Source organism: Typopeltis vanoorti, chromosome 12 (assembly GCF_054136105.1).
Source record: "Typopeltis vanoorti isolate ZY-2024b chromosome 12, IOZ_Tvanoo_1.0, whole genome shotgun sequence".
Classification (NCBI taxonomy): domain Eukaryota; kingdom Metazoa; phylum Arthropoda; class Arachnida; order Uropygi; family Thelyphonidae; genus Typopeltis; species Typopeltis vanoorti.
Window position 1 is genome coordinate 4206973 of NC_143560.1, and position 24065 is coordinate 4231037.

The following is a 24065-nucleotide window of genomic DNA, read 5'->3' on the forward strand; positions in this document are numbered from 1 at the left end:
GGAGGAAAAGAGGAGACGGTTTATCTGTGGTAAAGATGTCGTGGAGAAGAGTTTGCTGACAGGAAAGAAAGTAAGGCATGAGATTAGTGCAGGTAATGCATTCCAACTATGCGTGGGATCAGGTCGCTACGCCCAGAATCGGAATTCTTAGGAACAATATTCTATGACATGTTTGATCTTCTTTGGGTTGAAACCATTCTGCTGCTGCTGCTGTATAATTCTTTGGACAGTGTCAAGTTCTAGATTAAAGTCATGAGGGTTGGAAGAGGCCCTCTTGAGAAGCATTTTAATTATGGCAATGTTTCGTAAAAAATAATGATGTGCGGAGTCAGGTTGTATGTATCGGTCTGTGGAAGTAAGTTTACGAATGTACTGAAAGTGTCATCATGCCAAATGAAGAGCGAACAGGAGGATGTCCAGGAAAACTAATTTTCCGTCCTTTTCCATAAGGAATTTGATATGCAGGGTGTAGGCTGGTGATTTTGGGTTAGGAATGGAGCTAGGACAGCCCCAAGATGTAGCCATGTAGCCATAATTGAAGACTTCAACCATATGGTCTATTCAGGATGATGGCTGAGGTTGTATGGACAAACTAAGAATCTTTCAGACGTTCAATTTGCTAAGGAGGAGGGAGAGAAAGAGTAGCTTCCCTATGGCGACACCTTCGATTACGTACTGTACTTATAAAATAAATTTCACAGATAATTATGAAATAAATCAGATTGCAACAAATAAAGAAAATGTAGATTTCCCCTGACCATAAAGGAATTCCTGAATTAAAACAAATTACTTTTTAAAGTTCTTGCTAATGGATACTCGCAGTACTGTTATGAAAGACTTCAGTTTTAGGTTTATAATAAAATCTCATATTTCAAAAGGATTCTTCATCGAACAAAATTACGTTTGATTTTTTAACGAAACTTGTGACATAATGATTAGAAATATATACACGTTTGCACAAGAATAATGTTTAATTTGCCAAATATTTCGGTCTGAATATTACAGACCATCTTCAGTGGCTACATTCCAAACTAACGTAATTTCTTAAAATGACGTTAGTTTGGAATTTACTACCTATCAAATATAATCAGCATTTTCAGTATGTATTCAGAATGCACGAGGAATCGAATTTTTGTTTGCGGAAGTCAACAACTCTGTAAGTGAGGCGAAGTGTCTCGAGTTAATTTGGCCATTCTTATTTAGGAGCACTTACTCACCGACTAATGTCGCTTAGCAACGTCAACATAAAGGAAAGCAGGCTAACCTTCCAAGAGAGAAGTAATGCTTAGGGATAGGAGTGAACTTTCTCTAACTCCTTCGGTCCCTTAGATTCGCGCTGTTGATAACCTCTACAGAAACGACACATCCGAATTGGTGAAACAAAGAATTCGATTCAAGCAGCACATTCGCGATAACATACGCCATGCGAAAAGTATCACAGCTTCCCTCAGAGCGTGGGGATTGACTGCAGCCAAATTCTTACTGGCTGATGTCGCTGACGCTTCCTTTCACTTGTATCCGTTAGGCCCTTAACTTTGCTGCTCTCGATTTTAACGGGCTGCAGTAGTGCGGGACGGTGCGGAGAGCCTGCTTGGCCGAGACATGGACGCACGCACTGCCAACTCGAAGCCGTGGGCGGATTATTACTGCAATGGTTTAGGAGCTCGCGGGGTGAAACGAGGACGATAAAAGGACGTGACCATTTCATTGTTAATCTCCGGTCCCGTAGTCTGAGCAGCCCAGCACGTCCTTCTCAACAGGTGTGTGTGAGTGCGTGCGTATACGTAGTTTGGTTCGTAGGTCGGGGCGCCTCTTACCTGTGTGGGGAGTGCTTTAATCTGATCGTGCTCACATTTGTGCGGATGTACGACCTCGACTAGAGACCTCATTCATTCCGAAAGCTCAGTGGGCAAACGGATAATAATACTGAAAAAAAAAAACTATTTAAAAAATACAAGGGGAAGCCACGCTGTCTACTACCCACGTGAGCCACTGTTACCTCAGGGTGATTCTCGCTTCGTGTCTCTTTGTCAGGCTGCAGCGGTACGTCAGTGATAGAGGCGTGCCACTTTCTGTTTGCAGGTGAGTCCCGAATCTTCAACTTTCGTTAATGTAGTTCTGCCTTTCTTTCCCTACTTCGGACATTTCCTTTGTACTCGAGCGTAAATTTAATTTCTGTAATTTTTTTAGGTGTCAACGACTCGTGTCAGATGTTTAACCTTATTTATTTATTTGTAGAATTTTCAATCTGTTTCTTTTTTTTTTTTAATGGAGTTGTATATGATTTAGATATGCCTCGTTTCTCCGATCGGATGCGGTAGCAGGAATCCTTGGGAAAGTGATTATGATATCCCAGTACGGGATATCATAATCCTGTTTATTGAAAACGTGGAACTTTTTTCGAGCGTCATGAAAATAAAAGTCACGTGTTTGATAGTTTTATAGTGGAGTTCCGATGTTACCTAATCTTTAGTCTACTGTAATGCACTGTAAGTTGCCAATCTTCCGTAAGTGGGATGGGATGGGACGGACATGAAAAAAAGAGGAGGGGGGGGGGAAGAGTATGAATTTCGTTTATATACCGAAACATGGATTAAAGAGAGAGAGTTTGTTGCTCAAAATGATTTGGGAAAATATCACATATTTAAGATTGATGTGTCAGTACTACAGTTTCTTGAACTTTCATCTCGAGGTCCAAAGGAAAAATGAAATCGCAGTGAACACCGAAATAAAGCAAAATCTCATATGAAGACGAAATTGTCTTCTCTCTTTGCTCTTAGGAAGAAGATAACCGAAAACAAGATAAAAGGAGGCAAAGAACTCCGCTAACAAAACTATCGCGAATTTGTTTATTTACAGATAACAAAACCCAAGACATCAGAGTATTCAAACCCCCCCCCCCGTAATTGACTCTTCAAGTTGTAGGTTTGTTTTTCGCTTTTTGAACTGGTGTTCATAGTAAGCCTATTTTAGTAAAATGAAAAGTCTTAATAAACAAGTTCATTCCTGTTTTTAATATGCCCCAAAAATGCTTTTCGAAGGTAAGTGACGAAGAATGCTCAACCAAGAACTTGCCGCTTATATGATTAATGAATACAGTTTTGTGAAAATGACTCAAAGATATAATTGATATCTTTCTTAAGCTTATCTTAGATATCGAACCCTAAACCAATAAGAAAATGAGCTTTATTAGTCGGCGGGTGTGAAATAAAGCTACCAAAATTACGTTTCTCTTTTCCATGTCACCACAAGTGTCCCGATCTTTGTAATCGTTATTATTTCGATATGCAAATACGTTTGTGTATGCATCACAGCTCGTCAAAATTAAAACTTAAATATCCTCTCTTATTGACTCGAATATTAACAACGCTGGATAGGACTGGGTTCGTTGCTTTTTTAAATCACTGCCGAAGCAACTAAGGTTAACGTATGTTGGAGTGTTTGTTCTTGTAGTCGGTTTGCCTGTTTGACACGATGAGCAATCCTCGTTTGAGACCAGCCAGCTCACGTTCTTCTGAAATGCCCTGATAAAGGTTCGTCGCCTATTAGATGGGATTCGAATCCATTTTCTATGCACAAAAAATTATGATTATTTATATTCATTTTCATGAATAGCCGTGATTATTAATACTGTAAGTACTTTTAATATGAATTCCATCCAAGAAAGGCTGCAAAACTATAGAATGTTAGTTTTGCAGCCGGGGGGAGGGGGGGAGTCAGTGTTAAATAATCCCGAAACCCTTTTCTAGAGACCAAACACTTTCCAAGCCATTTGAGGTCTCTAATTAGCAGGATGGTGGTTTTACGCCCAGCGACTACTTTGACTACGGTGGGTGCAGTGCCACCCACCGTAGTCAAACGTACAGCCTGGTACGTACCGCCTTTCTGGAGTACACCACACATCCACTAGTTACAACTAGGCCAGCAAGTAACACTGCTTTCAGGTGCCTGATTACACGAATTCTGTTCTCTTACTTTAATCTGTGAATCAAATGAACAAATAACTTATTTATTAACAATCTGTCTCAAGCCTTTTATAAGAGATTTTTAAAAGTAGCACCTTCTGACTTCACAATTTTAACTAATAGTTGACTCCTTAATGATGAACTTTACCCGCAAATAACAGAAGTAGATTCAAAATCATTCATCATCCAACTTCGACTGGCCTACATGCAAGTCATTTTACTCAAATTCGACCTTCGGGCATGATTGGCGCAAGTGCCTTAAAATAGTAGCGATTTCAAGTTGAAGTTTGCCTGGTTTACTTATGAAGGATAGTTAGTGGCTTATCTGGTATCAGTAAGCTACTAACTATCCTTTATATATTACTAGATATTAATATTAGTGATAAAATATTACTAATATTATTACTATCGCCCTATGCTCTACAACTGTTATTATTCTGATTACTCTGTTACTCTACCACTATTATTACTATTATTACTAAATATCAACCTATCGAAACTTAACCCGATAAACATTTTCTCGATTCAATCTATCCAATTTTCGTCCGTCCTTCGACAAGGTTAAGTCCCCTAATTACGATTTTTAGGCAATGTCATGTAGCCTGTTGCTATTCGTCTATTGCTTCCCTCTAAGGGCAAGTGTTTTTTTCTTTTGTGTGTGTGTGTGTGTGTGTGTGTGTATGTTCACGGGACTAGTTTACCTATTTTAAAGGAAGAAAAACGAAAATCCTTAAAACCGAGTGAGCCAAGGTTCTCGATTGTTAATGTTTATAAAAGTATGGCAACAAATTGTTTAGCAGTTCAAAATGACTTGGATCCACCTGGCGATTTATATCATAAAAAAAGTTTCCCAATGGATCAATAGAAGGTGCTTCGATGACAACGACATGCTTTTAGTAACTCGCATTACTACTTCCATGTTCGCTGTATTAGTCCATTACTTTTCTGAAATGGGGGGGGGGGATACGAAGAAACGAATGATCTTTTGGTTCTCTAAATATGAAAGTAGATTTAGGATATTCAACAGAGTTTTAGTGGAGGAACTCTGGCAATGAGAGAAGGTGAGGTTCAAAACTTATATAACAATAATGCCGGCTTGGGGCCGAGCGGTTAGGTTATCCGTCTCCAGCCAAAAGTCTGCGGGTTCGAATCCTGTCGTGGGCATGGATGTGTTTGTGAAAATATTAGTGGTGATGGTCGGCAGTAGATGGTGTAGATGAAGAAGGTAGTTGCGATTGGTAGAGACGGAGAGGTGTAGAGTAGGTGCCCTCCCTCGATGAGTCTTTGGACTCCCTGGAGATGTCCCCCTAATAATAAAAATATTCTCACTTATGCTAAAGAAATCGCCGTTTCTCTGAAACGGCGATTTCAGAGAAACGGCGAATGAATATAAGATACCACTTTTGCTTTTTGAAATTAATCTGTAGTCAGATTTTCTTACCACGACGATGTTTTTATACTGTTTATAAGAAAGTTAATTCCGAAAAGGGGGGGGGGGAATACCATGATAAACAAAATATCGTTTAGACATTTTCCGAGCTGAAGGCACTTTGCGTATCGCTGCGATATCTCTTTTAATCGGTTATAAACTACAGAAATGACAAGAATTTAGCCATCGAAAATTACTAGCCTCGATCGATACTGTTTGATTGCTGCACTGTTAATTACAGTAATTACTGAATGATCTTTTGTATGTTGAACGATAGCATTTATTTCTATGCCATTAGTGCGCTGATTTATTTTTACCGTAATAAATTTAAGAATCCTTGACGGGCAACCTGAGAAAAACAAGCCAATACAAAATAAGCCACGGACATCAGTCTAAGGAGGCCACTGTGTATTTGGAGCGAGCGCCTTGGACTCATTTCATGTCCCTCCAGACACCACTCGAACATGTTTCAGCGCATCTTCAGAGGCGAATTCTGAAGATGGTTGCTAAGCAGAATACTTAAAAATATTTGTAGACTGAAATTTAAGAATCATTTAGAAAAGACACTATAAATTGTTCCATATAGGTTTTTCCCCATAGATAACTGACCACATTATAATATAATAAAAAATGTAATCTATTATCTGTTACATCTCGAGGTGTGTAACTAATTATTTGGGACACATTTCCATCTTCATTTAAAATTCATGAAATACTGGTTAAGTATGCAATATTATCACCGCAATATTAAAATATCGACGTCGCAAAACAGCGGAATTCGACTGAATTTGTAGAAAGCCTTGGTTTAAGTTATCCAAAGTACTCGAAGAGGAGCGAACCCAACTTCACGGATCGATTGCTCGACTAATTTTTAAACAAAACAAAAATGTTTATATCGTCATGAGTTCGATTGTTATCCGATTGTAAGAAGAAAGTAGAATACCGTCGTGCTGAATGCAGCAGAATCTTCAAAAGTTGTAATCTTCCTCGTGAGATGGAGAATCGCTTATTTAAAACCTGAATATCAACAAAGTTCTTATAAATGTTATAAATGCCTTTTACTTGAAGACATATTTTCGAGTTTCTTAATCATTTTTACGTTGTCCTCTCTCTCTCTCTCTCTCTGTTGTTGCTAGTTGGTCGTTTGGAATGCAGCGCGAAGTGTCCAAAATTCAACGATGCAGTGATTATTGTGATTTTCAGATCCAACTCCGTTCATCGTGGATGTTGGGAGTACACGAACAGAAACTTGTCGATTAGGGACAATGAGGTCTTGAAAACAATGTCGATATCCTTAACAGCTGAGGTAGACGTTATCATACTATTTGCTTAACAGCTTAGCCGATACGAAGTGGGTAAAAACCAAAGTTAAATCTAGCCGGCGCCCATTGGAGTGCTATTTACATGCTCCGAGAATCGCTTCAGAAAAATCAGAGTAACGCGACGTCACCATCCGAAATTGGACTCATGTTGATGTTAAGCACTTTTTTTTGCTTAAAATCACTCAAAGAATTAATCCCGAAATTTGTCAGTTTCTTCCTAGTACATCGAACATCTGTACTAGAATGTTGCATTTTAAGGGAGCGTAGATCAGCGCTTTACACAATCCCTTGCCAAAACGACTCGAGTTCAGACTTGAATTTTTTTCTTTTCCCGGTTTCAAAAATACATATAGTTATTATTTTACTAAACGCACGCACACACACACACACACACACACACACACACACACACACACACACACACACACACACACACACACACACACACACACACACACACACACACACACACACAATCGTCTCTCCTACATTTACGACGTAATCTTTCAACGTTGTTATAATAATATAATGATTTTTAACACAGTTTAAAAACACGGCTAAAATAAAACTGAAAGTTATTTAAAAAAAAAAACTTAAAAGCTAACAACATTTCTCTAATAGCTTCGTTAGAGAGAACGCACTGGCAGAACGAAGTGTCAACTTGCGTCTAACTGAACGTTGAAGACATTGTGTTCACTCTAATGAAAACAACATTAGCTTTAAAATCTTTTTTTAAATAAAATTAATTTTGGTTTTAATTTTTACTTCACACATGTCCTGTTTCTTTGTATCGCATCGCCTTAAATTACTTAAAAGTAACCAGAAGGATTACGTCTTCATTTTTTTATTATTTTATTAAGAATTCGAAGCTCATTTTTGTAGTTCTTCTACTACATTTTTAAACTTCTTGGGATCTTTCGAAACATGCACATCCTTTTGGCGGAGGGGCGAATCAGCCTTTGTCACGAAGCCCTCGAGGAGAGGAGGGAGTTAGCCAACTAAGTGGTTAAGGGTGGAAAGTCTCCCCAGTTAACTGTAATAGCACAACAGTTACCTAATATATAAATTTTTTATGTGAACGTCGAGACCCCCTAGCACGCTGAAATAAGATCGCTAATTACTCTGCGACCTCCCTTTTCCCAAAATACAAGTCCTTTATTCGAATTCTAGCGCGGCCATAATGCGTTGCCATTAACCTACATCCAGTAATAATAGCGGGGCCTTCAGAAGTTTATGAGCCGAAGTATGAAATTCATAAATAGTTTACATTTTAACCACAAACCCAGCTAAAATTACTAACTTGAAAAAATCAAGGGGAACTTGTGTCTTTCATCTTCAGATCTCCGATCCCATTGCTTGTTGTGCTATTCTAGTTCTCCGTCTTCTTTCGAAAAAAACTAGAATCGAGCATGCGCAAATAGTTGTTTTCGGTTTTCTGGAAACATCTCGTTAATGTTATCTTCCAGAAGTTTATTTCCGACATATTTATATAATAAAACACGAGTGTTTGTGCTTTTGACTGATTTAATATTATATTTCAACTAGTGCGAACAAGGAATATTAATTTATGTCGAACTCATGCCATTTAATTTCTTAATTTATTTGAACTAGGGAATACCATTTGCTTCCTCATTTCTTTAGCATGCTGTTGCTGTTTCGCAATTTATGGAGCTCGCAGTGACTACCAATAAAAACAAAGATTTACGAATTATAATTTTAATTTCGATAAAATAAATATCAATGTGTATCTCAAGACAAAATGAAATGTTTTAAAATGAATTAATTTTATATTTTTAATTATTTATAAATACTAATACCGAAAGACTTTTTATAAGCTATTTATTATCCACCAACGAAAATCTATTTTTATCAATGTTTTAAGTTATTTTAGTGAAAATATTCTGCAGGCAGAGTGGGGACCATTAAAGTGGGCACTTTACAACATTGGGGCGTGGATTTTACAATTTATATTTTTCAAAAGAAAAATAAATCAATTGTCATCATCACCGTATGTTACCTTTCGCGCAGGCCTACACATTTTATCGGGTAAGCTTCCGTAACCGATAAAATGTGTAGGCCTGTATCCCCTGTCTGTCGAAGCGTGTGTTCACGGGGCCGGTTTGCGGGAGGAAAACCCCGAATAAACTGGGGAAAAAACCCTGTAATCCACTCCGAAGACCGGCTAACTGAGCAATGGCAGATCCTTCAGCTCCTCACGTCGTCGACGGGAATCGAACCTAGGACATCCCCCCTCCCCAGGCATATGGTTGCGAAGCCACTCGGCTAATCGCGCGGACATAAATCATTTCAAATGTAAAATTTTTGAATTAAAAGTTTGAGTTAGTTCATTTAATTCGGTATGAACTTCAGCTGCTACTTCATGAAAAACAGAAAGGAGGTGTGAATGTGCATTTTCCTCCCCCCCCCCCAACTGTCCAAAATGCCTTTGTTCGATTTTTTAAAACCCATTCGCTGAACTCATCGAGCCAAAGTGGTGTTACAACATGTGACTTCATTTAGTAACAAAACACTGAAGTCACATCATCCATACGATTCTGTAAATCTTGGTAATACTTTCTTGACCTTCTAAAAGATCTCAATGAAACGCGTTCCCAGTTTGGGTCCTTCATGTTAACGGTACTCATACTTCTAAAAGTTGATAACACGCGCGAACGCTAATTTTACTATTATTTATGTCACGCAGTGAACTTCTTATCGCCCTTCACGCGTCTTGAGCACTGTCAACTAACTTGTTTCCTCGGATACCTGTCAGCCACTCGACTAATTTGTCATCATTAACATTCCAACTCTTCCCTTTTCCTGTTCGACGTTCTCCTAATCTATAAATATCTGATTTTTTTATTTTTATTTTGGAGATCCATTATTTTAATACGTAACGAACATTCTTTGGCTTTCATTCCCACATTTGGTTAGGACGGATTAATCACAACACAAAGAAATGAGTGCATATGCCTCTATGCAGAAAAGAAAAAAAAAGATCGTGGCAGAATACATCAAGATTCCTTCCTGTTTCTGCTCTTGAACTGCGCATTAGATTTTGTTACGATATGGGGATAGTATATATATATATATATATATATATATATATATTTGCGCTGGACTCTTTTATCTATTTTTAACCTTTTCAGCAGCCTTCATATCATTTTGCCACCTTTCCGACATTTATTTTCTATATTCTTACCAAAGTCTTCCCATGACTTTTGTTTAGCTACTTTTACATTCGCTGCTTTCTCAAAGTTTTTTTTTTTTTTTCTTTTCTGTGTTCTCTCAGATCCCACGACTGTTCCTTTAACTTCCCGAGTCCACTACCAAGTTCTAATTTTTCTGTGTTTGCAGACAACTTCCTCGCATGTGGCTGAATCAATTAATCTTTTCTTCGATGTCTGCTGAGTTTCCGTGGTTTGATTTCTATCTTCAAACTCTTTCATTTTTTCTTGAAATCCCATGAAAGATGCTCGACTCGGATTCTTTCTAAAACTTTCTTGCGCACTTTTCGTTTCAGCACGATGTTCGTTTCTGTCCTGCTGAGAACTAAACGATGATCACTTTCTATCCGAACCTTTCTCTTCTTTGAACTAGCGTGAAGACGTCGCCATCAACACATTCAATTCGACTCTTTATTTCTTGTATATTTTCTCCGTATGAATTTGTTCTGTCTTCCGTCTGATTAGGCCAATGAAAATATTTCATTTAATCAAATTAAATACTCTTGTTTTTCTCGGTGCAGTCATTATTTTTGGATCCCTTAAAGAACCGTCATGATAGTATGAAAAAAGTAAAATAGCCTTGTTGAATTAAGCTCCGTGCAAAAGAACTTTTCACGACAGAATTTTAATGGTAAAAATAGAGGGCAGAAGCTCGTGGGGAATGAGTACGAACTGACACAACGATGCTCATCTAGATTATGTAATTGAGACAAGGAGTTGGGGAGAGAGAGAGAGACATTCCTTTGGCTGCGTTAATTGTCTAATTACATAATTCGTATCTCAGGGTCACGTGATTACTACAACCCAACAACGACATACGCGCTTTGTTCATCTTGCCTAGCCCAAACATAGCAAATGCTAAAGAGCAAGCCTCCAGAGGACATTCAACAGCTGATTACGGTTTGCTACACGACAGACGTAAGCAGAGGAACTTAAAAGGATGAGAATTCTATAAAGTTCATAAAAATATAAACAGATACAATTCAGATTTTTTTCCCCTTGCCTTTAAGCACGAGGGGGAAAGCTAAAATATTGTTTATTTAATGTTCATTTTTTTCCCCTTTGCCTCAAATAAAATGGTTCAAGTTGGATTCGAATAATATCACGGAAGTAGTGCATCTTATCACTGGGAAAATAAATGCCGAATCTAGTATGGAAATATGAAAACGAAACTATATTATTATACAGCAAAATCACGCCCTTTTTAAAAGAACGTTGTATAATTCACCATTTCCTGGTTTTGTTTTAATAGATTTTATTATCTCTCGTTTTCTATGGCATGAATTGTAATTCCTCAGCAACTGACGTATAAATATGCATCTTCTGAAAGCAATCATCGATGAATAACATTGGTTAGGTCGTGGTTTCAATTAAAAAACATTTTAAACTACCCGCTAGATATTTCATAGGATGTGTCCTTTTGTTGGTCAGAGTTTACACCAGTTGTAAGTTCACTATTCCATAGTGTTCCTACCGGATGCCCAGGCAACGTACACTAACAGATCAGTTCAAGGTTGATTTCAACTGATTGATCTGGGCAAGAAAAGTGGGCTAGTTTATTTCGCTTTTCCAAGCTCTCTGTACTATCCATTGTACTGGGACTTTTTTTTTTATTTAAAGCAATTGAAATATATATTCAATCAATAACCTGATGTTCCCTACTCAAGTGTTTTTGACATTTTCTTTATCTTTCATTTCTCTCTCTTATTTTGCCTTACGTCATACTATTCTTGAAGCGAACTGCTGGGATTTTAGTTGTTATAAAAGCAATTCTAATTCTTGATAAAACCGTACATTATTTGAATACTTTGGGAATCTTTTCTGATTTTTGTGACTTTGTTCGTCAAAGGCTATTTTTCTTTTCTTTTTAATTTGAAGCGTTGTGAACTGGAGAAGCGAGCAAGTTCTCTTTTCTCATCCGGGCACCTGTTTATCGAATTTAGGTACAAACATGCGAAGCTCTCATGAGGCAAGGTAGAGCGCAATTCTTTTCTTTATATTACTATTGTTTATTTTATTTAAAAAAAAAATAGCTCGATCCAAAGACTGATGAGACATACTAGCTTTCCGAAGAGTGGGCGTGAATAACGCGTTGTGTTTCCCCCTTGAACCGTATCTGAAATGCCTTTTGGACATCTGCTTAGAAGTTGTTCGCCACACTCCAGAAGGAAACTCCGATAAGATCTAAATGCCAAATTTGCTTACCGATTTCAGCTTTTGTGCAACTCGTAGTTACCGCCTGTGTCCTTTTCAGCTGATGTTTTTTTTTTTTTTTTTTTTTTTACCCTACGGTTGCTATGGAAACACGCATTCGAGTGTTGTGATCGATGATAGTCTTCCGATGTAGCGATCGTTCATGTCGTATGCAAAAAAACGGGGAAAAAAGTAGTTTTTTGCGTTGGCGGAAACAAAAACTACTGTTATTTCTTTTCGCTGTTTAACTGCGTGATCGGAATTACAGCCACGCTCCGGACTCTCCGATTTATGACCGAAAGGTCGATGCTACGGAACCCTTCCATGAACGCATAAGCGAAGAAGTTGGCGTCTCTCCTCCCCTTGCACTAACGTCTTCTGCATATAATATATATATATATATATATAAAGTTTCAGTGTGTGTGTGTGTGTGTGCTGTGCTCCCCATTAATCCGTCAAACTCTAATTTAGGCTTGGCATGGCTCCATGACGAGGCCGATTTATTTCATCTCGTTGGTGTGTAGACAGAGTTTCCAGGAACGTTTTACATGTCATTTGCGTCAAGAAAGTCTGAAATCGACTTCCTTGGCAAATGTTAGTATTGCTTCACAAATAACTTTTTTTTTTTTTTTTTTTTTTACTGTGTGGGTGTAGATGGTTGTTACACTCCATGGATTCGCTGCAAAGTTAAAGCGTAGTCCAATATCGTAGAAGGAAAGTCGATAGATGCACGTTCGACAATGAAGATAAGGAGATATTCTTCTTCAAATTATGCTGCAAAAAAAAAAAAAGTGATGAGGAATACATTTTAGAAATAAAGTGTCATAACAGGTTTGCTTATTTGTTTGTTTAACTTTGAACCACGTGATTAATAATATTTGTAATATGATATAATAATTAATGTCCGCGCTGTTAGCCCAGTGGCTTTGCACTTCGCAACCCTATGCCTGGGGAAGGAGTGTCCTGGGTTCGATTCCAGTCGACGACGTGAGGAGCTGAAGGATCTTCCTCGGCCATAGCTAAGTTAGCTGGGCGTGCACAGCAGGGTTTTTACCACCCTTTTATCTGGGGGTTTTCGTCCCGCAAGCAGGCAAACCGGCCCCGTGAACATACAGGATACAGCCATAACATATAAGTACTGCAAGGAAGACAACGGGAAACCACCTTGCCCGTAGTCACTTCCGTAGTATGGCTGCCCCTGCCACCCGTATGAATGAAAGGAAACTCATCATCATAGTAATTAATAGCTGATTTAATGAATTTTTTAAATCCCAGAACGATTTTTATATCTGCATAAGGGAGGAGAATGTGCTTAATTCAAGTCGATTTTTCTAATAAGAGCTTTTGGAGAGCCTCAATTCGCTTTAAGATAGGATTGGCAAAACCTTCACTTTCACTGCGCATCATCACGAAAAGTGCTGAGTTAATCGATCTTCCCTTTACGTGTTAAGTCCAATGGCTTGTCATAGCCGAGTCACTTAGTTTCATAGAAACCTAATTAACGGCGATTAATCCTGTCTCTGTCTTCATGTCTGCCAATTGCATCTATTCGCTAACCTCAGGACGGAAAAGTAAAATGCATTTACGGAAAGGGAAACCTTTATATTCCGTATGAATCGAACTCAACTTTTCTTACCATTTGTAATGGTATCCCATTACAAACTGAGCTACGACCCTCGTTTAATATATATATATATTATACATTATAGCCTCCGCCATAATTTCAACTGAGCGATCCACAAAAAACAAATGATCATTAAGAAACCTTTCTGTTTTATCATTGAGCATTTAAGTTTTTTCCTTGCAATTAATAAGAAGTCAAACGACTGCACAACAACGAAAAAAGAAATTCCACAGCGAATACTTAAATTTCATTTTTACGATAAATTTCTTTCTTATGACAATTACTGTGCTGTTTTTGAACCGAGCTGATTTTATTTCGCTTCGCTTCTTCCTCAAGTACGTTAAGGGATATCATAGCAGAAGCCCTTTTTCATCCCACCATTCCGATTATAATAAGAAATTGCTTATTACTGAGAATGGACTCGAAGACCGTCGTATTAATCTTGCTGGATTCAGAGGACGTTTGGCCATTTCTCCTCAAAGATAATTCAAGGCTGTTTAAATGCTCGCTCATTAATGACGGGCATTAAATTCTTTCTTCGTTTTATTATTTTAGGGCTTAAAATCTTTTATAAACTGCAGATTTTTCATTAATATGTTTCGGCAGTTATCCGCATGCCAGTCGACTACACGGAAAGAAGCGACCTTGTTCTAACCCTCTCTTTGCTTTCCTGACCACAAAATTATTTTTCAGTAAATGCGAAGGTCTTTTTCGTATATATTCCTAATTTATTATTTTACGGTGTCTTTCAGAGTTTCTATACTTCCTCGTTCCTCCATATTTCGCATCCTTCTTCGTCCTATTCAGCCTCTGCATCTTACGACATGTCGCCCTGCATCTTTCATTCTCATCATCATCTTCTTCTTCTGCCATGCGCATCTTCGCTTTCAATTCCATCCTCCTTTATTACTAGCAAGAGGAGCTGACATTTATAAAGGGGCCTTCGAATTATTTTATTTCTTATTTTTATTTTCGTGACTATTTTAATTTCGTTCTTCCCGCGCATGCTTTATCTATCTCAATGGATCTTGTCTTCTTATTGTGTTCCTCTTTATTCTTTAGCCTTCTCTTTTCTGACAAGTTTTCTATCATTTCTTTACTGTTCGCCTCAGTCCTCCTTTCAAAATGCTTCTAACAAATTTTCCTAAATGGCTTATACGACGATGTGCTGAAAAGTTAGACCCATGTAACTTACACATTATTGTAGATATTCCCACCACGAAGTGTTATACACTTTCTGCGTTGCAAATGATGAGATGGGACTTCATCTGTGATAAATTTTATTCCTCTCAAGTGTTTTATTTAAATTTGAGAATAGGATATAGTCAGATGGGACCAGGTATAATCTGCTGATAATACAGCAGATTTTATTTTATTTTTGATCGGTTTCTTATTATCGTGCATACGTCATTCTTCTCTGTCCTGAAATCCTTTCTTTTTTTCTCATCATCATCATCATCATCAAATTCCTGCTATGTACCCTCAAGGGGTGTACAGGATATGACAGTACTACATGAAAAAATTACATCATTACTAACTTCCTATCTACAATTTTTCTCCAAATCAGTCTGTTACTTGTCAAGACTCCAACATTATCAATCTTATATTTCTATCGTCTAAGGCACTTTGTACCGTATCAATCCACCTATATCTTGGTCTTCCTCTGGGTCGTTTTCCTGCCAACGTGACAGAGAACACTTGTTTTGCTAATCTTTCCTCTCCCATTCTATTTAAGTGACCATACCATCTGAGATTAGCTCTGCTAACGCCTTCCTGGATGCTGACAATGTCAAGTTCTTTCCTAATATCCTCGTTTTTAATATGATATTGCCATTGATGCCATCTGTTCACGCCTCTAATCTTTCTCAGGGCTCTCATATCTGCGGTCTCTAGTCTTTGGTCAAGTGTTTTACTTCCGACCCAGCTCTCATACCCATGAGTTAAAGCTGGTTTGAACACTGTCTATACAGCTAATTTAGTGTTCCGACTGATTTCTCTCTTATTCCATGTGAATTTATTCAATTGACTTCCCACCATACCAGCTTTGCTGATTCTGTTGTCTATTTCTACATTTAATTTACCATCTTCAGTAAAAATCGTGCCTAAGTAGCTGAAATGTTTTACTTGTTCCACAGGTTCTCCATTCACAACACAGTTGACATTTCAATGATTCTGCCTATTTTCATTGTCTTTGTCTTTTTATTGCTGACCTTCATACCATATCTATTACAACAGCTATTCAATTTAGTCAGAGAATCTTGCAGACTTGTAGCGGATTTATTTAGAAGTATAACATCATCCGTATAAAGCAAAGAGCTGACATTAACATCTCCAATTTTGATATCAGGTTTAATACCACATTCCTTCATAATGTGATCCATATAGATAATGAATAACAGAGGGGATAATGTACATCCTTGTCTCACACCAGATTTAACATTAAACCATCTTCCTGTACTTCCTTCAATTCTAACTGCTGACTTACAACTCAAATAAAGACTAAGTATTGCTTGATGTAATTCCCCATTGACACCATATAACTGTAGCGTATTGAATAGCTCCTCTCTTGGCACCTTGTCATATGCCTTTTCCAGTCTCTGTATTCTGTAAGAGTAAAAGCTGACTTATTTGCCAGGAACTTTTGATATACTTTCTTCTTTTCCTTCACTTCCTCTTTAACTTCCTGTGTCCACCAGGGAGTTCTGATTTTTTTATCCTTGCACACAACCTCACCACATGCCTCTCTGGCAGAATCAATCAATGTTTTCTTCAGAGTTTGCCACTGAATCTCCAAGGTTTGATTCCTGTTCTCAAACTCTTTCATTTTCTTTTCAATAATCTTTCTGTATTTTAGTCTACAGTTCACATCTGAGAGCTGCTCAACTTTTATTCGCTTTAAAACTTTCTTACATGTTATTCTTTTCAATATGAAATTCAGTTTTATCCTGCTCAAGACTAAACAGTGATCACTTCCAATTTCAAATCCTCTGTACACTCTGGTGTCCTGCACCAGGGAGAAAACATCACTATCAACAATAACATAGTCAATGAGACTTTTCTTATTCCTAGCCTCTTCTCTCCATGTGAATTTGTGCACATTTTTATGTTGGAACATGGTGTTAGTAATAACCAGTCCATGTCCTGAGCTGAAATCCAACAGGTATTTGCCATTATTATTGGCTTTGCTCTTTTCTCTAAATTTTCCCAAAATATTTTTGTATGTCTCGCAATCATTTCCTACTCTGCTATTTAGATCCCCAACAAGGACCAACTTTTCCTTTTTCATTGTGCCAGTTGCTTTTTCTAAAGCCTCAAAAAATTCCTTCACTTCTACCTTAGTAGAACCTTCTGTGGGACCATAGGCACAAGTAAGTCTCATTGTCCAGTTCCCCATTCTGATATTTGCCCACATTACTCTACTTGAGACTGACTGCCATTCAAGAAGATTAGCCTCATATTTTGTGTTGAATACTATGGCTACTCCTTCTTTTCCTTGATTATCATTGCCTGAATATAACATTTTGTATTTATTGCTCAGAAAGATCTCACCAGTTTTTGTCTTTTTTGTTTCAGTCACCCCTATTATGTCGATCTGGTACTTATCTAATTCCTCAGCTAGCTCCATTTCTTTGCCATTCAGGCTTCTTACGTTGATAGTACCGATCTTTAACTCCGTTGATCTTGAGTTGGGGTTGGTTTTCAGATTTTTTTTTCTTGCTTCTTTAAATACTAAGATCCTCTGTAGCGATTAGTAAGATTTATTGTTTTAATATGAAAACATGAATAACTACAATAATTTTTATATTCCATTTTCGATGTACAGACACGCCTATTGAACATACAAAGACTCAGATAAGACTTACTTCATTATTAAACATTATTTGTTTGTTTACTGTTAATAATAGGAACCAAATTCTGTTTCTTTTACTGCATTTGATGTTCTAAAAGTTTGTTGGTATAAATCTCATACTGTAGCTAACGAGCTTCTCTGTTTCTTCCGGCTTTATATTTCTTTTCTTTGTAACGGCTTTGGTAAAACCAAAATAATTCCAAACATACATATTTAAGTGCTAAATAAAACTGTTTAGTTTCCGGCAGTCGCAAACTCTTAGCAAAGAGAATCATAATTTTGTCAAAGCTCATATAATTTCGATAAAATCGAAACCCATCTTCCATCTACTAATCTCGCAATTCTTCTGGCTGTTTTTTTTTTTTTTTTTTTTGGTCGATATTGAAAATAAATTTTATTCATAACGGACCGAAAAGGGTCACCTCCGAATGATTCCGCAGTTGCATGCGAGCTCGATAATTCCAAGCAGTTATTCAATCCCAGCTGACCGTAATATTCGAATCCATTTGGGTGAAACGTTGACGCCATTTCTCCCGATCAGCGCAGCAAAGGAATGAGATCATTCTTGAGATAATCCAATCCACGCACATCGAGAAAGGCAGTGGATTGAACGTCAATTGTGGATGCCCTGATTTCGTCGTTTCGTATTTTGAGAATAGTTTTAAAATGCATTTGCCTACTTAGTAGACTCGTCCGTTTATTTCCGTTCACGGATTCTTAATTTTATTTCTCGTTATCGACTGTCCAAGTAGTATTTTACGAAACCCACGTGGTCCATAACTGAATTTCGTTGGTAGTAATAATAAGTCAAAATGAACTAAATGTTATTTTCGATAACATTGATATCATCGTATAGTTTTAATTGTCCTATCAATTTTTATTTTTATTTATTTTAATTTAACTATCAATTTTTACGGGAGTCATACAAAGACAAGAATATGCCTCCATCTTTTCTTTTCACGTTTTAGCAGTGCAGATATCAAGGACATTCAGACTATATTTCGTTCAGCATCAACATGAATGTAGCGGTTGATTCTTCTGCTGTTTATTATGATTCTTTTTTCGTTTTTTATACTTCCAATTTTTTGTTTAAAATACCTGCTTCGGTTTTTATTATTCATTTTTAACATAACAGTTATAAAAGATCTGACAGAGAAGTAAACTGAATTTGTTTCAAATCGATGCTCCTTTCCAATAACGTGGTTCGCTAGAGTGTGCATACAAGTGCCAATTCACGCCTTAAAATGATTAATAAGAAGCCGAAAGAAAAGAATTTGCATCCACAGTAACAGATGAGTAAAGAAAACAAGGACGTTTGATATCTTCCCCAATATTGCCAACCAACTGTATCTTAATCTGATAGACGCTGCCTTGGTTTGTGATTCCACCAAAGCAATAAGAGGAGGCTTGTTAAAGTATGTTACATCTCTTACTTCGGGCTGCTTTATCCGTTATAAGCGAATCAAACCCAGAACAAGAAATCCTGCCATTTCTATATGAGGTTCAACTAACTCATCTTTAGTTGAAAAAAAAAAAATGTTTGAGGGTGTTCCGCGTCCCAGATAAAATTTAACCACGGAGATATTTGCGTAAATGTGAGGCGGAGAGATGTTTATTAAATCCTTTACGACGACATTTACGCCATTAAGAAAGAGAAAACCAGGACGTCCTCTTAAACGATTCAACGATGACTTCTAAGGCCGGAACAGGCCATGCTAGGCCTAAATCCTTGATACGTATGATGATGATGATGAGCTTGATGGGGGATTTAAAGTGGAGAACAATCTGAGTTGACTATCCATTTCGTTGTTCCCTCGTCCTCATTTTTATTGTCCATAATGTAAGTACTGAGAAGTAATTCCCTATTCATCCCCCCCCTCCCACTGACAACTGGAGCAGATCTAAAATTCCATTGAAGACGATTGCCCTTGTTTTCCCTACTGATAGTCAACTCAGATTATTCTCCACATTCCCAGCCTCCTGAAGGGGACTGATTCAAGACGAACAAATTAACAGCTGATTTGTCCAGAAACCCAATTAATTTTACCGTCATATTTTCCACCAACTGCTGGTATTTCCAGTTTAATTGGTATTCCACTCTCCCGAAGTCATTTTCTAGTTTCTTATTATCTAACGAAAGGCAGTTAGAGACTTTCTATTCAGATATGTTCACTCGTTCTCATTTTGTGTGGTGGTTATGAAAGTATAAAGACAAGTGCTTCTTGAACTATCCTATTTCCTTTTCTTCACAATCTATTCGGTCTTATTCTTCATCTGCTACAGTGCTATGGGGGAATCTGCAGAATATTGTTGTGGCGTTCTCTTCTGGACGAAAATGTGTTTCATGAATCAAGTCATCTTCTGTGTGACTGGGAAGGTCGCTGACAAGTGAACTTATTAGCGGTAAAGGCGTCAAGCGGAATGCCCAGCGTTGTCGAAGTGGTGCTTAGTATAGCTTTGTGCCCTTCTGTAGCACACGTCTCTTTCTTCCTCCACCCCCCCACCAGCGTATGTGTGCGTGAATCGTTGAAGAAGGTTGTAGTGACGGTCCTTACATCCGACACTTGAAGTAGGAATGTAAACATGACGTCCTGTTGTCAATACACAGACTATGGGCGTCATTTTTACTCTTATGACTGACTCTTTGAGAATGCAATAAAAAATTACATCAATAGTCAAGCGTAGAAAGAAGTGTACGTGATGTTAACCCGCACGAACTGTGTTCAGCTTCTTTATGGAGCCATTGCTGGATAGACAGATAGATTTCTAAACTTTTCGTAATGCCGTATATCAGTTTAAAAATATTAATGCAAATTCGGATAGACTAGATGAAGTAGCAGTTACTGGAGATGGAGATTTTTTTTAAAAAAACGAGGGACAAACCAATTATTTTCCTGTCATCTAAAATGATTAGTATTTAAACTGCTTCATGATATTATACACAAATATTTTATATTTATCTCTTCACATTTCAGGAAAGGATAGACCGCCTTCCTCTGTATCCTCCTACGACACAGGGGAAGGAGGATATCCTTCCTTACATATTTAAATTAGCTCGTGACGAATGCGGATACAAGATACAAATCCAGAGGTGTAGGAAGGGAATAATTCCACCGTTTCTCAAATATCGAGAAATCCAATTTGTGGATCTTAAGCCTACTCCTCCCCTCCAGTCATTCTGGGTGTTGACACTCAGAAATTTTTATACTATCTGTCTGGTTTTTTTTTTTTTTTTTTTTGCAGATTTTAAAAATATCAGAGTATATTTGATAAGGAAGCAGTTGATAAGGGTATACTTCTGCAGAGTATATTTGACAAAGGTCTAATTCTGCTGTAATTGATCACTAAGTGATGGTCAAAAAAAAGAAAACGCATTTTAGAATTGCCATCTTCTTATATTGGATTAGAGAAGCTCTGGAAAATTGAGTTCATTTTTTTGTTTGGTGTCTCGATGGCTAACATAAAACGAAAGGAAGCAATTTTGTTACACAAATATATCAAGACAAACTGGCTTTTCGAAAGTCAATTCAGAATTGAAGTCTGTCTGCCAGAACTACACGAGTTGACTAAAAACAAACGAACCTTGTCATTATGATTATTTTTTAGCGTGTGTTGCAGACAACAAAAGTCTAGACAGTGTTGAGCTTTTACTTATAATTCCAGTTACTGCACAGTATTTAAAGTAGGAATATTGTGATGATCAATTGGGGATCTTTCGAGGCTTTCGTTAGGATTTAAGAGTACTTATAATTACCTTTTTGCATTTGTTGCGACAAGCTACATTACAAATTGTCCACTGCTAATAAAGTCAGGCAGGCCTGGTTGGCCGAGTGGTTAGCGTGTCCGCTCTCTAGCCAAGAAGCTGCGGATTCGAATCCCGCGTTGGGCGTGGATGTTTGCGATTGTCCTACACACTTTGTGTGGAAAGAGAATCTGAGACCCTACCCCTTATTCTAGCAGAAGACATCATTGCCAAAACCATGTGAGGTACGACCGTGACCATACGGCGTCTAAGGACGTCAAATGGAATTTTTTTTTTAAATGAAGTCAGTTACAGCAGTACTTGAAACAAAACTTTTGAACTTCTGAAGTTTTAGTCGATTTTGCAGTCGCTTTAGGAGTAGAAACATTTAATCCAAAATCTGTAGAGCACTTTGAAAACAGCGACATTTGAAAGGAGCAACTTCCATTTGTGTGGAAGTGTTTATTTTGGCCACTTTACAATGTCAACAACCAATAACTTCAAGAAAAAAATTACTCTCTATCGCTTATTATTAAAAATCCCATTAAAAAATAAATAAAACTTATTCTAGCTTCGAAGATAGTGGGATTACATGCCGAAATATTGTTTTATTCTACACCACACGAGCAATCTTGTCATAAATACTGTTACAACTTCAGCACACCATCTCGCTGCTCAGAATTGCGCATGCCCGGTTCCGTAATGTGGTGTTCTGCAAAGCCAACATTTGCGTGTTTATCAGTAGAGAGAGAGAGTTGTCTAGCTATATGAGCTAATTTGCATTAGATGAGAACCTTGTAACCGTTTCACTATTAGCCGTTATAACGATAGAGAAGACGCAACAGCTTGTGAGGACTATGAAGGCACGCCTCCGCCGTAATCCTGTGAGAACACAGAAAGTGATGTCGCGAGAGATGAACGTTTCGCAGAGAACGATGTCACATGTACTAATTGATGACTTGGGATGAGAGCCTATCGTCTTTCTACTGGACACTTCTTAACACCAAGACTTATGCGGCAGAGGATGGTAAAATCAAAGGCACTAACTTCTTCGGCGGCAGACAAAGAGATATCCTCTTCACAGATGAGAAGGTTTTCACCTTTGAAGAGTCGTTTAACTGCCAAAACGATCGGATGTATGTCCTGGATGGTCGCACAGCACCCAGGAATCAGAGAGGTCCTCACCCCGTGTCAGCGATGGTTTGGTGGTGGAGATCAGGGGTATCTAAATTTGCATTTCTGCGAGAAAAGGCTCAAAACCTCCGCCAAAGAGCATCAAAATACCTTGCTGAAACCTGTAGTACGGCCCCTGAACACCACCTGGTTTCACAGTACACAACGGACCTTCCAACAGGACTCCGCCCCTGCACACAAGGCGAGGACCACACAAGCGATTGGAGGTGAATGTGCCCGATCACATGTCACCATCTGATTGGTGTCTGGAAGTCCCATTCTGAATCCGTTGGACTTCAAATTGTGGTCGGAGCTTGAGACAATAGCATGCAAGAATCGACACCCCCAGCATCGCCAGCCTGAAGGTGGATTTGGAGCGAGCAATGTTAGCGTTTCTGTTGGATGCTGTGCGAGCCGCCATCGATATGTGGCCTCACAGACTTCGGACATGCGTGAACAGTGCTACTATATGCACGTTTTACATACGATTTGTATGTCCTGAAAGCCGTAAAAGATTTACTGAATGGATTAAAGGTTTATGTGCTCTTGTAACAGTATTTATGACTAGCCTTATCCTTTAACTGCCATTAAGGAAACCACACTTTGCCAGGTATGTGTATAAACACCGAGCAAAATGCGTGTTGATATCACTGCAAAAACACAGTGGAAGGGGAAACCAACACTCGCACCGAGCAAAGTTAGCTTCAACGTATACGTGATAAGTTAGTATAATGCAGTGTAAATGCTACTGCGCAGTCATTGAAATCGAATTGTGCACCGTTTGTAAATGCAGTAAGTGATGAATAAAAATAGCTAATAATGAGCATTAATTGATGAGTAGATCACTGCAGATGGTTTAAATAAACACAAGTTTGGATGAGATATGCGATCTGAAATTCGCGGGAAAAAGCAAACGAAATCATAAACGTGTTTTCAAATAGTATAGTAAGAGTACCCGCAGTTTATGAATGATCTCATAAGTACGTTGAAAGAAGGAAATTTAGATCATTTTATTTTTTGTTAAGTACTACCAGAAATAGGATTAAATGCTGAAACCATGCGAGGTCCATCTGCAGAATATTTTAATCAAATACTATTAGTCTTAGCTACGTTGCCGACATCCTTTTCAACTACCAGTTAAACACCACGAGGAAAGGAAACTATTCTCCCCTCTTGGGTGCTTTTTTTTCTGTAAAGATGAAGGCAGTGGGTTAAGTTGCATGCATATCACGCAGGCGGCATGAATTTTCATTTAATCCTCGTCCACAGGTTGGCGAAAGCAGCTGCACGCTGAAGTAAGAAGCGTGCAAACCAGCAAGATGTCAAACGTGTTAACCGCAGGGAGCGTGCAGGTTAGCCAAGGATACTCGATCTTAAATTCAGCGTTTTTCCTGTTTTCTTTTTTCTTTTTTTTTTTTCACTTTTTCTTCTTTATTCCCTTCCCACATCGCCTAATGACGCCTTGATCTTTTGCAGAAAAAAGACTTCCATATAAATATTAATGGCGACATCGCTTCCTGATGGAATACGCACAACCACA

At 38.0% G+C, this 24065-nt stretch overlaps 1 protein-coding gene across 1 annotated transcript in view; it reads left to right on the forward strand.

Annotated features, from left to right (window-relative positions):
* The first annotated feature begins 1347 nt into the window (after positions 1-1347).
* The window catches only part of LOC150100553 (uncharacterized), an 83070-nt gene continuing 60352 nt past the window's right edge, over positions 1348-24065 (forward strand). Inside the window, exon 1 of the mRNA XM_090401305.1 lies at positions 1348-2082. The gene's annotated coding sequence lies outside the window, so the exon portion shown is untranslated. The remainder of the gene's footprint in view (positions 2083-24065) is intronic.